The sequence below is a fragment of the Lissotriton vulgaris genome, chromosome 11 (genome assembly GCF_964263255.1).
Source record: "Lissotriton vulgaris chromosome 11, aLisVul1.2, whole genome shotgun sequence".
In the NCBI taxonomy this organism is placed as follows: Eukaryota; Metazoa; Chordata; class Amphibia; order Caudata; family Salamandridae; genus Lissotriton; species Lissotriton vulgaris.
The window spans coordinates 319,790,246-319,804,748 of NC_141699.1; positions in this window are offsets into that span (position 1 = coordinate 319,790,246).

Here is a 14,503-nt window from a genome sequence, read left to right on the forward strand (position 1 = left end):
AACCAGTATTTTATGACCTGTGCTTGTACATCTGGCCCCAAATTAGTTGCTTTGTGGGTCTTCCTCTTTTTCAATGTATTGTCAAAATTGAAGTTTTTGTGAACGGTAATATCAAATAATTGTTGTGTTCACCTTTTGTGCAGGTCAATGTATATGTCTGGCTTTGTTTTGACAATTCCTAGAAAATCTAGTCGCACTCCAGGAATTTCCTTAGAGGCAATGTTTTCAAAAATATTTATAAACTGTAAAAAAGTAGTAAAAATGTTTTTATATCTTTGGGTATTTGTTGTTCTTAGACTCAGTTTCCTGAGTCCCCCATTTCCCTTTCTCCTTAACCACAGCATCCATTACACTAAGGGGCATATTCACAAGTCCATATCGCCACCACAACACTGCCGGTGATGCATAGGCCCCCTTTCACGCTGTGTTTAGTGTGAAAGGGGCGTGCAGTGGGTGTTGTGGTGGGGGTTCCACAACAACACCCATTGATATTTACGATGCCCCCTATTCACAAGGGCAGCGTAAATAGGTGCTAATGCCAAACTGAAGACCAGGAAAACCCTGGTATTAAGTTGGCGATACAAGGAGAAATGCTTTATTTCTCCTTGTTTTTGCATTTTCCATGTGCGCTGCCTTGTGCAGTACAAATGGAAAATGCAAAATGCCATGGTTTGTTTATGTACAGGAAGGTGTCCCTTCCTGTACATAAACAAAGCTTTTAAAAAAAATGCAGTTTTGTAACTTACATGTGTGCTGCATGAAGCAGCACACATATGGTGCAGCCTTGCTTTTCCGAAATGGCGGAGAGAGGCGCCTCTGATTCAGCTCCACTGTGCAGCCCAGCTGGGCAGAGCCTAATAGGAGAAATCTGGTTTCCCAAGGAAGCTTTCAAAGGCTTCAAGTGTGGTGAGCCTGCAGCAGCCTTTGTGTGGCCCTGGATCACAGCCTTTCAAGACAGAGAAACAACTTTTCACCTAGACAATTAGGTAGTGTACCATATACTGAACCATTTGAAGCATGGCTCAGCAAATTTCACATTTGGCAGTGGTTTAGACCGCATGGTCATTTACCATACATGACAAAACAAACAGTAGGGGAGGGCTAGAGGGACGTTTAAAGACCAATGCCTAAGTATTGTCCCCCAAAGGACTAACTTATACACGAAAAACTTAGGGGTCTAGAAGCTAAACCAGAAGAGTGTTTGCTAATGTAAAACCTATGTCTGATTAGTACTATAGGAATACAAAGAGTAACAGACCAAATCGCCAATAAATGAAACACCTGTAACCGTGAGTCACCCCAGTTGTTTTGGATTCCCATCAAAGTCTTACAAGATCAATATTATCATTTGGTAATCCCTGGCGGGTATTGTGTCTCCTGACCATTGAGATCACATGCATACCCTCTCGAATGGTTCGGGGTAGCGACCACAATCACACAGGTATCACAAATGCTGTTGATTCAGTGGGAAAAGTGCAGTGCAAAAAGAAAGAGTGGTGATTTAAAATAGGATAGGGAACTAACAGAAAAACTTTTAATAGGCGTTGGCCCCTTCCTGATTAAAAACAAGAACAGACTGGCAAAATTATCGCATTGATAACAAATATCTGCGAGGAGACCAACATGTTTCAGCCTCTGAGGGAGTTACCTCAGGCTTTCTTCAGGGTCTCTGTTCTGAGTTGTGCTACTGCCTGTATAAGTGTATAAATGAGTGTGAAAAATTATACAAAAAAACACACAAGTGAAAAGAGCCAGAAAAGGATATAGTGTTCCTTCTTTTGTGCGTACTCCTCTTCGGAAGCAGGTACTTGGTTACTGTAGTCGGGGGACAAACATACAAGTGAAACACTTCCAGCAACTCTGGTCTGAAGATAACAGTGCAAGAAGTCAAGAACTGTGTCATTCTACGATACTCACCCAGTGCTTCCGGGGAGTGGACCTCACCTCTTCCTGGACCTGGCTCAGGATATGTGAGACCCCGCTCTACGGGAACAGAAACCGACCTCATGATTATGATTACGGAGGGATCAGGAATAGATCTACTCTCGTGCACACTACATGAAGTCAAACATGTTCTGAACGTAGAGTATACTGTCATACACCAAGAAGCGCTCCCGTGTCGGTGCACCTCGTCGCACCCACCCACCGTGAGTCAAAAAGACTCGAGAAATGTACGTTGACAAGGTTATAGGTGTTATTCAGATCAGTGTCAGACGTGGCCCGCCAGGAGTGCTAGCGGAGCTATCGTCTTACCTGTCCGTCGTTGTCTCGAGCTGTGACTGAGTCAGGGGGAGGCACAAAACAGTGTACGTCATTCTTACTTGAATGGTTGGAAAAGAAGCTTCCAACCAATCAGCAAGAGATATAACGACGTAACCTCATACTGAGGCTCAAACTACTCGATGACGTCATACTCAACACACGGGTAGTTCTAATGATATACAAAAGGACCCCGTAATTATTCAGTGGCTGGTCAAGATTGCCTGACGGGGAGTTTATGAAAGACTGAACCAGGGGATGTCGTCATTCAGTCCGTGTTGATCAGTGCCCAATTTGTACACCCATCTTTGCTCTTTAGACACATCGCTTACATGGGCAGGGATGTGTGGTTTTTCAAGAACATGCCATTTGAAGTCATTTTCACTATGATTGTGCTCAATGAAGTGTTTGGTAAGTTTAGAGATGTCCTTTTTGCAATGGAAAGTGCTTTTATGTTCCTGCATTCTCACTCTAACCTTTCTGGTGGTCATACCAACATATCGTTCGTTACAGATACAGGTGAGGAGATAAATCAGGTTGTTGCTGTTGCAATTTGAAAATTGTCTCAGCTCCCAAGGTTGATCTGTCCCGATGTCCACACTCGTGATCTTAGAGGTGAGTGGGCAGACAGAGCAGTTGCCACAGGGGTGGTGACCTGTAACAGGCGGCAGGTCCCAGAGGGTGCCCACTTCTCTCTAAGCAGTGGTTTTGGGACGGGTGTGTACCAGACGATCCCTCAAGTTTTTTGAGCGTTTGAACGCGAACAGTGGGAATTCGAGTTTGTCTTTCCCGCTGTTCAAAATGCGCCAATGTTTCTTGATGACTTTCTGAACCTTATTAGACTTAGTGTTATATGTGCTCACAAGAGTGAGTCGTTCAGTCGGTGGTTTAGCAGGTTTAGGTTCAAGTAGAGCAGCCCGGTGGTTATTAGCTGCTCTTTTGCGTGAGCGATTCACCAGTCTTTTGGGGTAATGTCTTGACTGAAGTTGTTTAGACAGTTCGCTTGCATGTCGTTCAAAGCTTTCTGCAGTGGAGCAGTTCCTCCGAACTCGTAGGAACTGGCCAAATGGGAGATTGTCCCTTAGGGACTTGGGATGCTGACTCTCATATAGTAGGAGTGAATTCCGTGCCATTGGTTTGCGGTAGAGTTCGCTCTGTAGGCCGTTCGCTGTACAGTAGATAGAGAGATCCAGAAAGGCTACCCGTTCTTTGCTTATTTCAATAGTAAACCGGAGGTAGTCATTTTGATTGTTAAGCCATTCATGGAATTGTAATATAGATTCCTTAGACCCTCTCCACACTACCAAGACATCGTCTATGTATCTCTTCCACCAGATAATAGACGCGAAATGTGGGTTGCTCACATGTAGTACAGTGGTTTGTTCAAATTTGTGAACATACAGGTTCGCCAGGGACGGGACAAAAATACTTCCCATGCTGGTGCCTGAGATTTGATGATATATTTGGTCTTCATACATGAAAAAGTTTTCCTTCATTGCTATGGTAGCAAGAGCCATGATGAAGGGTACAGGAGTGATGGAGTCAAGCTGTGATTCCTCCAGGATGGTCCGGATGGTGTCAAGAGTAGCATCCTGGGGGATAGAGGTGTATAGCGACTCAATATCCAGCGAGACAAGATAGTCTGTCTCTTGGCAAAAATCAATGTCAGGGATTACCCTCAGGACATCAGTGGTGTCCTTAAGATATGTGGGCATGGTGTGCACTAGAGGTTTAAGGAAATGATCCGCAAATGCTGATAAAGGCTCTAGTAAGGACCCCTGCCCTGAAATGATCGGTCTGCCAGGTGGAGGTCTTTGCGGTTTGTGTACTTTAGGCAGGGTATAGAAGTACGGCATTGTGGGATTTTTGGCCTGTAAAAACTGTGCTTCTAGGTTAGTTACCCAACCTTCAGCCAAAGCTTCCTCCACTAGATTCTTGATTTGATTCATCAGCCCTGGAGTGGGGTCGCTGGTCAGTGGCTGATAGGCTGTGCGGATGCTCAGTTGACGGGAGCATTCCATTCTGTACGATTCCACATCCTGGACCACAATGGAACTCCCTTTATCGGCGGGCTTCACAACTATGGTGTCATCTTGGCATAGTGTGTTCAGTGCTTTTCTTTCAGCTGTTGATAAGTTGCAGTAACCTGAACGGGTCGAGTATTGAATTTGATCAATATCATTTTTCACGGCCATCTCAAAAGCGAGAAGCTGGGGGGGTATGGCATGAGTGGGATGAAGGAAGGTGGACTTGTTCCTGAGACCTGTGTTGTTGTCAAGTTCGAGGCGAGTGTCATCACTGTTTTTCGATTTGAAAAAGTAGTGGAGCCTAAGTTTCCAAAAAAACTGAGCTAGCTCGATTTGGAGTAAAAACGGGTCTCCCTCGTCTGTGGTTACAAATCCTAGCCCTTTGTTGAGGACTGCTTCTTCCAAGTCAGAGAGTGTGCGTTGGCTAAGATTGACTACCAGGCTCTCACTAGTAGTACTGGTTATTCTTGGGCACCCCTCCTTGTGTGGCTCCTGGTCCCTGCATGTGGACCTGCTGTGTCCTCCCATTGGACCTGAGGTTGTCCCTGTGTCGGTCTTCTTTTGCCCCGTGACCGTCTGGGGCCACGCGCTAAAAAAGGCTGGCTATTGAAATTGGGGAAACCTTGAAATGGGGCCATGGGTGGTTGGAAGGTGCCAGGAAAATCCCAGGGTCCTGGTGGCCACCATGGCTGATTTGGCATATTGTATTGTCCCCTATGGTTTTGGTATCTTCCACCCCCTCTACCCCGATTTGGGCCAGCATTAGGTGGCTGATTAGTGGTGTCTGAGTCGCTACCAGTGTCTGAACTGGATCCAGAGTAGTTGGATCCGTATCTCCTCCCATTTTTGGTGAAGTCAGGAGCTTTGTAGTTGTCGCTGGTGTAAGGGTACACCGTTTCTAATTTGAATTTGGCTAAGTCTTTTTTGAATTTCTCAAGTTTGGTTTGTAGTATGGACTCAGCAAATTCTTTATTGATTTTATCAGACTCATCTTTATTTTTCTTGAAGTTGGAAGTGACCGAAGTTTTTATCTGTCCTTCGAGGACCTGTATCTCTACCAATATGGCGTCTGCTACCCGTTTGGCTGTACTGATTATAAGAATAAGCCAATCACGGGTGCAGCGCCAGGCAATCAAAGACCAGTCACCAAGAAACTTCTTGTCATTAAGAAAAAGACGGGGGGCATTGGTTACTATCAGCCCCGGCGGTGCACAGCTTGCTCTCATGTACTCCGCCATGATAATCCCGTGGGTCTCTGTCCGGGAGTGTGATTTCTTCATAGCTAGGACTTTAGTCCAGTCATCAGTCTTGTTGACTGTGGGTGCGGGAATAGTGTCCAGAATACTTGGCATGTTCTCTAGTATTGAGTTGTACATGGCATCATCGTAGGCTAGACCATGGCGTTCTTCCATGGTGTTTATGTGGGTCGGAGATATAAAAGCACCGTACGGAAAGCGCAGGTGTATGACAGATTGGTGCTATTCTTATTTTATAGAATAGAATTGCTCTCAATAATGTGAGCACTCTATGTAGCCCGCAGCTGCACGCTGCTCTCAGGTCATGACAAAACAAACAGTAGGGGTGGGCTAGAGGGACGTTTAAAGACCAATGCCTAAGTATTGTCCCCCAAAGGACTAACTTATACACGAAAAACTTAGGGGTCTAGAAGCTAAACCAGAAGAGTGTTTGCTAATGTAAAACCTATGTCTGATTAGTACTATAGGAATACAAAGAGTAACAGACCAAATCGCCAATAAATGAAACACCTGTAACCGTGAGTCACCCCAGTTGTTTTGGATTCCCATCAAAGTCTTACAAGATCAATATTATCATTTGGTAATCCCTGGCGGGTATTGTGTCTCCTGACCATTGAGATCACATGCATACCCTTTACAACAAAATTTGTTGTAAAGGCATGAGTGGTAAATGACCATCCTTTCTAAAAAAATGCGTAGTAATGACTTCGCGATGTACAACGCATGCATGGTAATGCATGAAAAGTAATGGTATGAAAAAAAAGTCATTGTAACGGCTGTTTACTGATCAAAGCTGTCCCCTGTTCTTCAGTGAGACGTTTATTTGATTAATTAGGAGGAAGTAATGTGTTTTTTTACCGAAAAGTGGATTCCCGGTATTGTCAAAGTGTCCGCGTGGCTCGGTTTCCCTTCCGGTGAGAGAGTGGAAGAGTCTGTTTGGATCTAAAGAAAGAAAACATAGCTAATGGAAAGCTGATGAGTGGAGGTGTGTAACAGGATGTATAGGTGTATGAGTACATATGATGAGTGAGTACATGACTGTATAGGCACTGTTTGTGAATGAGTGGATGTGTGTGTGTATATTTTGGAATTACTGAATAGGTGTGTTGTAACTGGTATTGGTATGTCCTTTGTTTTGAAAATGTTAGTTTGTGTTTTGAGTGTATGTTTTAAAGGTTATATAAGGGTGAGAGGAGGTCTGTCACTCTATCACAAGGATGAAGTCATCAGTGATGTTATTTGAGATGTCATCAGTGATGTCATGAGTATTGTCACTGACCATGTCATGAGTGATGTAATATGTGAAGTCATCAGCAATGCATTGCGGGCACGCGAGTTATAGTTGGCAGAACTAATTATAACAGGGGAATTTCTATGGTTTTGTACAAGTGAAATGTCCATGTAACTATAATGCCCCTGAAACCTGTGTTTTTTTCAGTGAAATTCTAAGGTTTTTTAAATGCTAATTTCTAAGTATAGCATGCCTGAAACCTATGTGTTTTTCAGTGGTAATATATATATATATATATATATATATATATATATATATATATATATATATATATATATATATATATATATATATATATATATATATATATATATATATATATATATATATATATATATTCTACCCAAACTTTGCCCAGAGTCGAAGCTGCACACTTTGCCCAGAGTCGAAGCTGCACTCTGCAGTAGGTGAGTATGACCACTTTATTTCATGAAAAAACGCATCTTCTCATCCCATCATTAGTACGTGGCCCAACGCGTTTCAAAGCCTCTTCGCTTCTTCATCAGGGGCCGTGTCAGAGATCATAATTTTTGCTGCTGCATCTTCCACCGTGTGCCTTGTGAAATCATTACCTTTCAGTGCGCCCATACTTTTCCCCTCCAGTGGGTTAGGTCTCTGTCACTTACTTCAGGACATATGTACAGCCCTCCATTAGCCTCCTGTTTGGGACTTTGCATGATATATATATATATATATATATATATATATATATATATATATATTTATATATATATATATATATATTACCTACTGGCGGTCGCCAGTAGGTAGGTATAGTTAGGATTTTTTTCAATGCAAAATCTCAAAATTCTATTTGAAATGACTTTGGCGCCAGTTGACGAATCTGCCTGAAAATTTCCTCACATTTGCCATGCGGAGCTCCGGTCCTTCCTTGAAGGTTTGGGGGGGATTCGTCAAGCAGGGGCCGAGATAAAAGGGGGGTCCCAAAACGTGTTTTCCCCATGTTAATTTCCATAGGGCGGTCGAACTCACTTTTAGCCCGAACGGCTGAATGGATTTCCACCAAACTTGGCAAAATTGTAGGGACTGGTAGCCCGATGTGCCTTTGCTATGTCTCAAGATATGTGCTCCAGTGGATTTTGAGTAATATAGGTTAAAAAATATATATATATATCTATGGCCGCGCCCCGGTACGCGCACCGGGGAGCGCAGCGGGCGCGACAGGCGAGGTGCGCACGGAAAGCTAATTGGCTCTCGGGTGTCTGTAAACATTGGAAACAGTCCGGACCGGCTGCCATCTTGTGTCTCGGTAGGATAGAGACACAAGAGGTGGAAAAAAAAGGGGGAAATGACCATAAGGGGGCAGGGTAGACCCCCCCTGACCCCCTAGGTTTGATGTGGGGGCTATAAAAGGGCCCCGCGGTGCAAAATAATATATATATTTTTTTTGATTTGCGCGGGGGGAGCGCCCGGTACGCGCACCGGGGAGCAGACCGGGGAGCGGCTCATGGGGAAAGAAGAATGCTCTTGTGAGGAACTGCAAAAAGAAAGGAAGCTCCTGCTGAAACGCCATTTTATTCTACAGGGGGTACGCACACAAAGGAATGCAGTGCTAACCTGCTTCTCAGCACAGGACCCTCAGCTGAGCTGCAGATTTGTGAAATATTTAAAAGCAGTGGAAAAAAAACTACCAAAAATTGACCCATGAATATTTCATTAAATAAGACATATGACTTAACTTACATAGATGAACCATCTATGCTGCAAATTTTAATGAATTTTATGGGAAACACGAATAGACTAACAGGCCTACAAGTGGTTGAGAAGTACAGAACGGCCAGTGTGGGCAGCCGGCAAACAAAATCACTTTTTATGTTGAATCGTTTATGCTTATCGTACTATAGTATAGAATTGATCATAAACGCATGTTTTTTATGAGTATTTTAACTTCCTTATTGCGTGTTACTGTATCGAATTGGTTTTAATTAACTGTGCAATAAACTAAACTGAACTATGACAGAGTTATTACAAAATTTAGCCTTTTTTTATAAATTGGAGGTAGTTCTAAAAAGAACTGTTTTTTTCTTCTTTTTGTTGTTTTATATTTTTTGTGTGTTTTTGGAACATTTTGTACTTTTTTTGGCTTTTATGAACTATTTTATATTTTTTTTGGTATTTTTATGGGGATAAACGAAAAAACAGGGAATTGAAAATGGCTCAACTGGAGCAGAAAAAAAATAAGAAAAAAATAGGGTTTTTTGGGGCATTTGTGGTTGTCCCCAGCAAGGAAGATGAGCTTTATGCTCAGTTCACCATAGGAGATGGTCTTACCACAATGTGTACATGTTATACATTGGCACCTTGATGCCTACGGGCTTAGTTGCGCGATATAAATTTTATTTCAATTCAATTCAATTATACGGAAATCCCCACCCGTGGCTGAATGCAAGGGATTGTCTCCCTTGCCTCTGGTCCCGTTGGAGTGGGTTGATTTCTTTGGGAGGTGAAGCTTGAAGATTGGGGAAGGTTACTGGCCAGTTCCCTCATCTCTGCAGCAGAATAGTTGATTGGATGCCTGCGCTGCATATGGCGAATCATGGTGTTGTTTCCAAAAGAGTATTTCTTATTAGGGTTTCCCCTGGAAAGTTCCATGCCACAGATTAGGCAAGGCACCTTGGCCGCACTTACTTTTTTCTTGCCCTCTGGGATCGAAAAAAACTCCGATACAATGTGTGGTTTTGGCTGGTATGGGGTATTGTGTCCTTGCAGCCATCTTCTCCTCCCCTCCTCCTCTTGTTGACCACCAATGTAATCTTGTGGTGGTCCTCTTGGTGGTTGTGGTGGTGGTGGTGGTGCAGATGCTCCAGCTGCTGCTGCTATTAAAGCCATTTCAAAGTACAAAATATACCTCAAAGATTGCAAAACAGGTCTTCCTAAGTCAAAGGATAAAGTCAGAATAAGGAAAAAAGGTGGGGTCTTTCATCATTTGGAAAAAAAAAGGCCTTAACCAATGAGAAGTGTTATTTTCAGGTCACAAGACCAGGGATTTCATCATTATGAAACCAAAACTGTTCTGCACCAATAAAAAGTGTTATTTTCAGGTCATGTGACCGACGCGCTTACGCGGCGCGCCCCCAGGGGCGTCCCGTAAGCGCGTCACATGTTTACATTGCACGATCGTATTTGCTCGAGTGCTTCCGGGTGCGCTTACACCGTGCATATCACGTGGACGCGGCTACGGGATACGTCACGATGATGTTTTCGTTTGCGGCAATAGCGCTAACGGGACGCTCTCCGGAGCGCGCCCTGGGGCGCTTCAAAAGACTACACTTTCCGGGGCGCTCACCGGGGCGCGCCCCGGGAGCGCTCCAGGGTAAAAAATAAATAAATGAATAAATGAAAAATATACATTAAAAAAATTGTTTTAAATACAAATAAAATATAGGATTCATTCTGTTTCAAAAATATTACATTTTATAGCTATAGACATTTGTTATTAACAACATTTTGAAATTCAAAGAAAAAAATATAGGTTTGGGGACTTATAAAGAGTTAGGAATTAGCATTTAAAAACCTATGAATTTCACTGAAAAAAACATAGTTTTCACATCCGTTATAGTTAGGAATTAGCATTTAAAAAACCTATGAAATTCACTGAAAAAACCATAGGTTTCACACCAGTTATAGTTAGGAATTAGCATTTAAAAAACCTATTAAATTCACTGAAAAAAACCATAGGTTTCACACCAGTTATAGTTAGCTGGAAATTTTACTGACATAAAACCATTGAAATTCCACGTTATAGTTAGTTGGGCTCACTGTAACTTGCGTGTGTAATGCACTGCTGATGACGTCACATATTACATCACTCATGACATGGTCAGTGACATCACTCATGACATCACTGATGACACCATCCTTGTGACAGAGTGACAGACCTCCTTTCACTGTAACCCTTGAAACACATATTCAAAAATAGAAACTAACATTTTCAAAAAAAGGAGATACCCATACCAGTTACAACAACCAATTCAGTAATTCCACCATTTACATACACATCCACTAATTCACCAACAGTTCTATGTAGTCACTCATAAATATACTCACTCATCATATGTAGCGATACACCTATCCATCCTGTACCACATCGACAGTCTTTCAAAAGTTGCTCACACACATACTCACACATGCAAATAAACTATTGAACATCCATTTATTTGCATATACAGCTATACACACACTACCACCTTACTTCTAAGGAAACTCACACATACTTACTCTCTTAAACAATCACTTATAGAAACACATACTTATTTAAACAGGAACTCTTACAATCTCTCACTCTCACATATACTCACGTATATACATCAATACTCACATATACTAGATTAAAACATATGTAGTTACTGTTGAAGACACTAGTGAGACAGTCATTCACTCACTAACACACACATATACACTCTCATCCATCCATACAGTCCTGCACATATGCCATCTTCCAAACACATACAAACAGTGAGTCAGTCATTGATGCATCTATGCGCTAAGTAATACCCCCAACAAACCATACATGCACTCATACTGATACAAAAAAAAAACATCTAATAACCCATATACACACACATGTAGCTACTCACCAACCCATGCAGCCACTTATACACAAAGTGAAACACTGATACAAACATTTAAATATTTTAACAATATTCGCTAATATATGTATTCACTAAAATACACTTAATAAGCCAGTTAACCATCAATTTTTTTTTTTAAAACATCCATTAAGACACTTATTTAAACATATATTCTTCCATTGACCTTTACATATACATATATAAAACATATTTATTTTTCAGAAAGGCACACATTCACTCGATGGTGTCATCAGTGATGTCATGAGTGATGTCACTGACCATGTCATGAGTGATGTAATATATGACATCATCAGCAGTGCATTACACGCGCAAGTTATAGTGAGTCCAACTAACTATAACGTGGAATTTCAATGGTATATATATATATGGTATATATATATATATATATATATTACCTACTGGCGGTCGCCAGTAGGTATATATAGTTAGGATTTTTTTTAGTAGGGATTTTTGAAAATTCTATGTTGAATAACTTTGGCGTTGATGGACGGAAGTGGCTGAAATTTTCAGGAAAATAGCACATTTATTTTCTGAGCGTCCCCTGTAAGTTTGGGGGGGTTCGTCAAGCGGAGGCCGAGAAAAAAGGGGGGTCCCAAAACGTGTTTTTAACATTGAGTTTTCCATAGGGCGGTTTGACTCACTTTTAGCCCGAACAGCTGAATGGATTTCCACCTAACTTGGCAAAATTGTAGGGACTGGTACTCCGATGTGCCTTTGCTATGTCTCAAGATATATGCTCCAGTGGTTTTTCCGAAAATTAACTTTGAAAAATATATATTGGGCTACATTGGGCTATATATATGTTAGAGCCCAAATGTAGCCCAATGTAGCCCAATGTAGTCCAAAGATGGCCACCAGAGACAAAAAAAACAAATGTAGCCCAAATATCAGCCAGATGTAGCCCAACTATAGCCCAACGACAGAATGTCCCAGAGTGTCCTAAAGAACAACTAGAGCACTAACAGTATTACTTATGACAAAAGTATGGCACACCTGCAGTCATCTTGATCGGAATAAAGTGTTAACACTTAAAACATTTAATTTGCAAAGGAACAAAATGAGGGGGTTCATTTTGCCATAGAAATTATGATTATTGCTGAAGAAAGAAACATTAGGGCACATTTTGAGTGACTTCTCAAATCCTCTTATATTTCATTAAAAAAATTCTGATATGCAGTCTCCCAAGATGGCCACCAGAGACAAAAGAGCCCAAATGTAGCCCAAATATCAGCCAGATGTAGCCCAACTATAGCCCAATGACAGATTGTCCCAGAGTGTTCTAAAAAACAACTAGAACGCTAACAGTCTTACTTATGACAAAAGAATGGCACACCTGAAGTCATCTTGATTGGAATGAAGTGGTAACTCTTAATACATTTAATTTGAAAAGGAACAAAATGAGGGGTTTCATTTTGCCATAGAAATGATATATATATATATATATATATATATATATATATATATATAGTTAGAACTGGGGGTCTCTAGTTGGCAGAGGTAGGTACCACTGTCCAAATAGGGACCCTTGCTTCTAGTCAGGGCAAGGAGATAACCCTCTAAGATAACCCCTGCTCACCCTCTAGGTAGCTTGGCCTGAGCAGTCTAGGCTAACCAGAGGCAATGCGTAAAGTATTTGTACCAACACTCACAGTAACACAGTGAAAACACCACAAACTGATTCCACAACAGATTAGGAAAATAAAGATATTTATTCTAAACTACACAAGACCAAAACGGCAAAAATCCAACATACACAGTTCAAGGATATGGTTTCAAAAAGAGTTCTTCAGCTTGTAATCAAAGTTCTTTAAGTTGCGTTAAAATATTCCACAGATGCGTGAAAAGTTCACAGTTGCGTCACGTTTACTCACAGTACCTTTTAGATGCAACAAAGTTCCACAAGCAGGAAGCTGGTGCGGTGGAAACAAGTGATGCTTTACTCCTGAGACCCTGGGGAGGCGATGCGACAGCCCCGCTGCAGCAGCGGGCGTGTGGCGACGAATCCGATCTGTATGGGGAGGAAGGCAGCTTGCGTAGATTCCGGTGCGTAGGTTCCGTGGGAAGTCTGTTCTCGCGAAGGCACGATGCGATGATCTCGTAGGGGCTGCGACGATCTCCGGGGCGACGATGCGCGGTCCAGCGGTGATCCTCTCTCTCGCAGCTCCTCGGGGAGATGCTTCTGCAGCGATGTCTGCAGCGACGTGATGCGGTCCGCAAGCAAGCGGCGCGGCGATCTCACCCAGACGACAGGCTCTGCGACGACACTCGCAGCGGTGTTCGATTCTCCCGCACCGGTCAGGTGCGTCCCGCAAACGAAGGGTGCGACGGCTTCGGCAGCGATGTCAGGCGCTGCGCCGATCTCGACCTTTGTAGCGGCGGGAAACTTCTCGCACTGTCGGGGATGCGCTCCGCAAGCGAGCGATGCGACACTTTTCAGCTTCACAAGTTTCTCAGCTTAGTCTCAAGCTTCCCAGCTCAGGTTCAACTTCTAGAGGCCCCACAACTGGATCAAGCACTCTACGAAGGACAGAACTCTCTCAGCAGAGTTCAGGGAGACTGGGGGTGAAGTCCTTTTGTTCCTGGGACTTCGGAAACAGGGAGCCAGCTCTTCTCAGGCCCTTGGAGATTCCTTACAAGACAGGGGACACAGCTCACAGCAAAGTCCTTCCCCTCTCCTTGGCAGCAAAGCAACAGCAGGTCAGTCCAGCAGAGCAACAGCAGGACAGTCTTCCTTCTACAACGACAGCTTTCTCCTTGGCAGAGGTTCCTTCTTGATTTCCAGGATGATCTAATTTTCTGTTGTCAGGGGTCCTGTACTTATACCCCTAAAGTCTTTGTTCTCTCTGTGCATGTGGGCCCTGAGCCCGGTCTGAACCAGTTCTGGGTGGATCCTGAGCACTTTGTTTTGCTGGCTGCATCTTTCCATTCAGAGTGAGGGGCAGGGTCGTCAGCCGCCCAGCAGGAGGTGGAGCCAGCATTGTGGCAGGCAGGCACAGCCCTATTCAGCCCAGGTGCTAACTCCTCCCACCACTCAGGTTGCAATTGCTTCATTCAGCC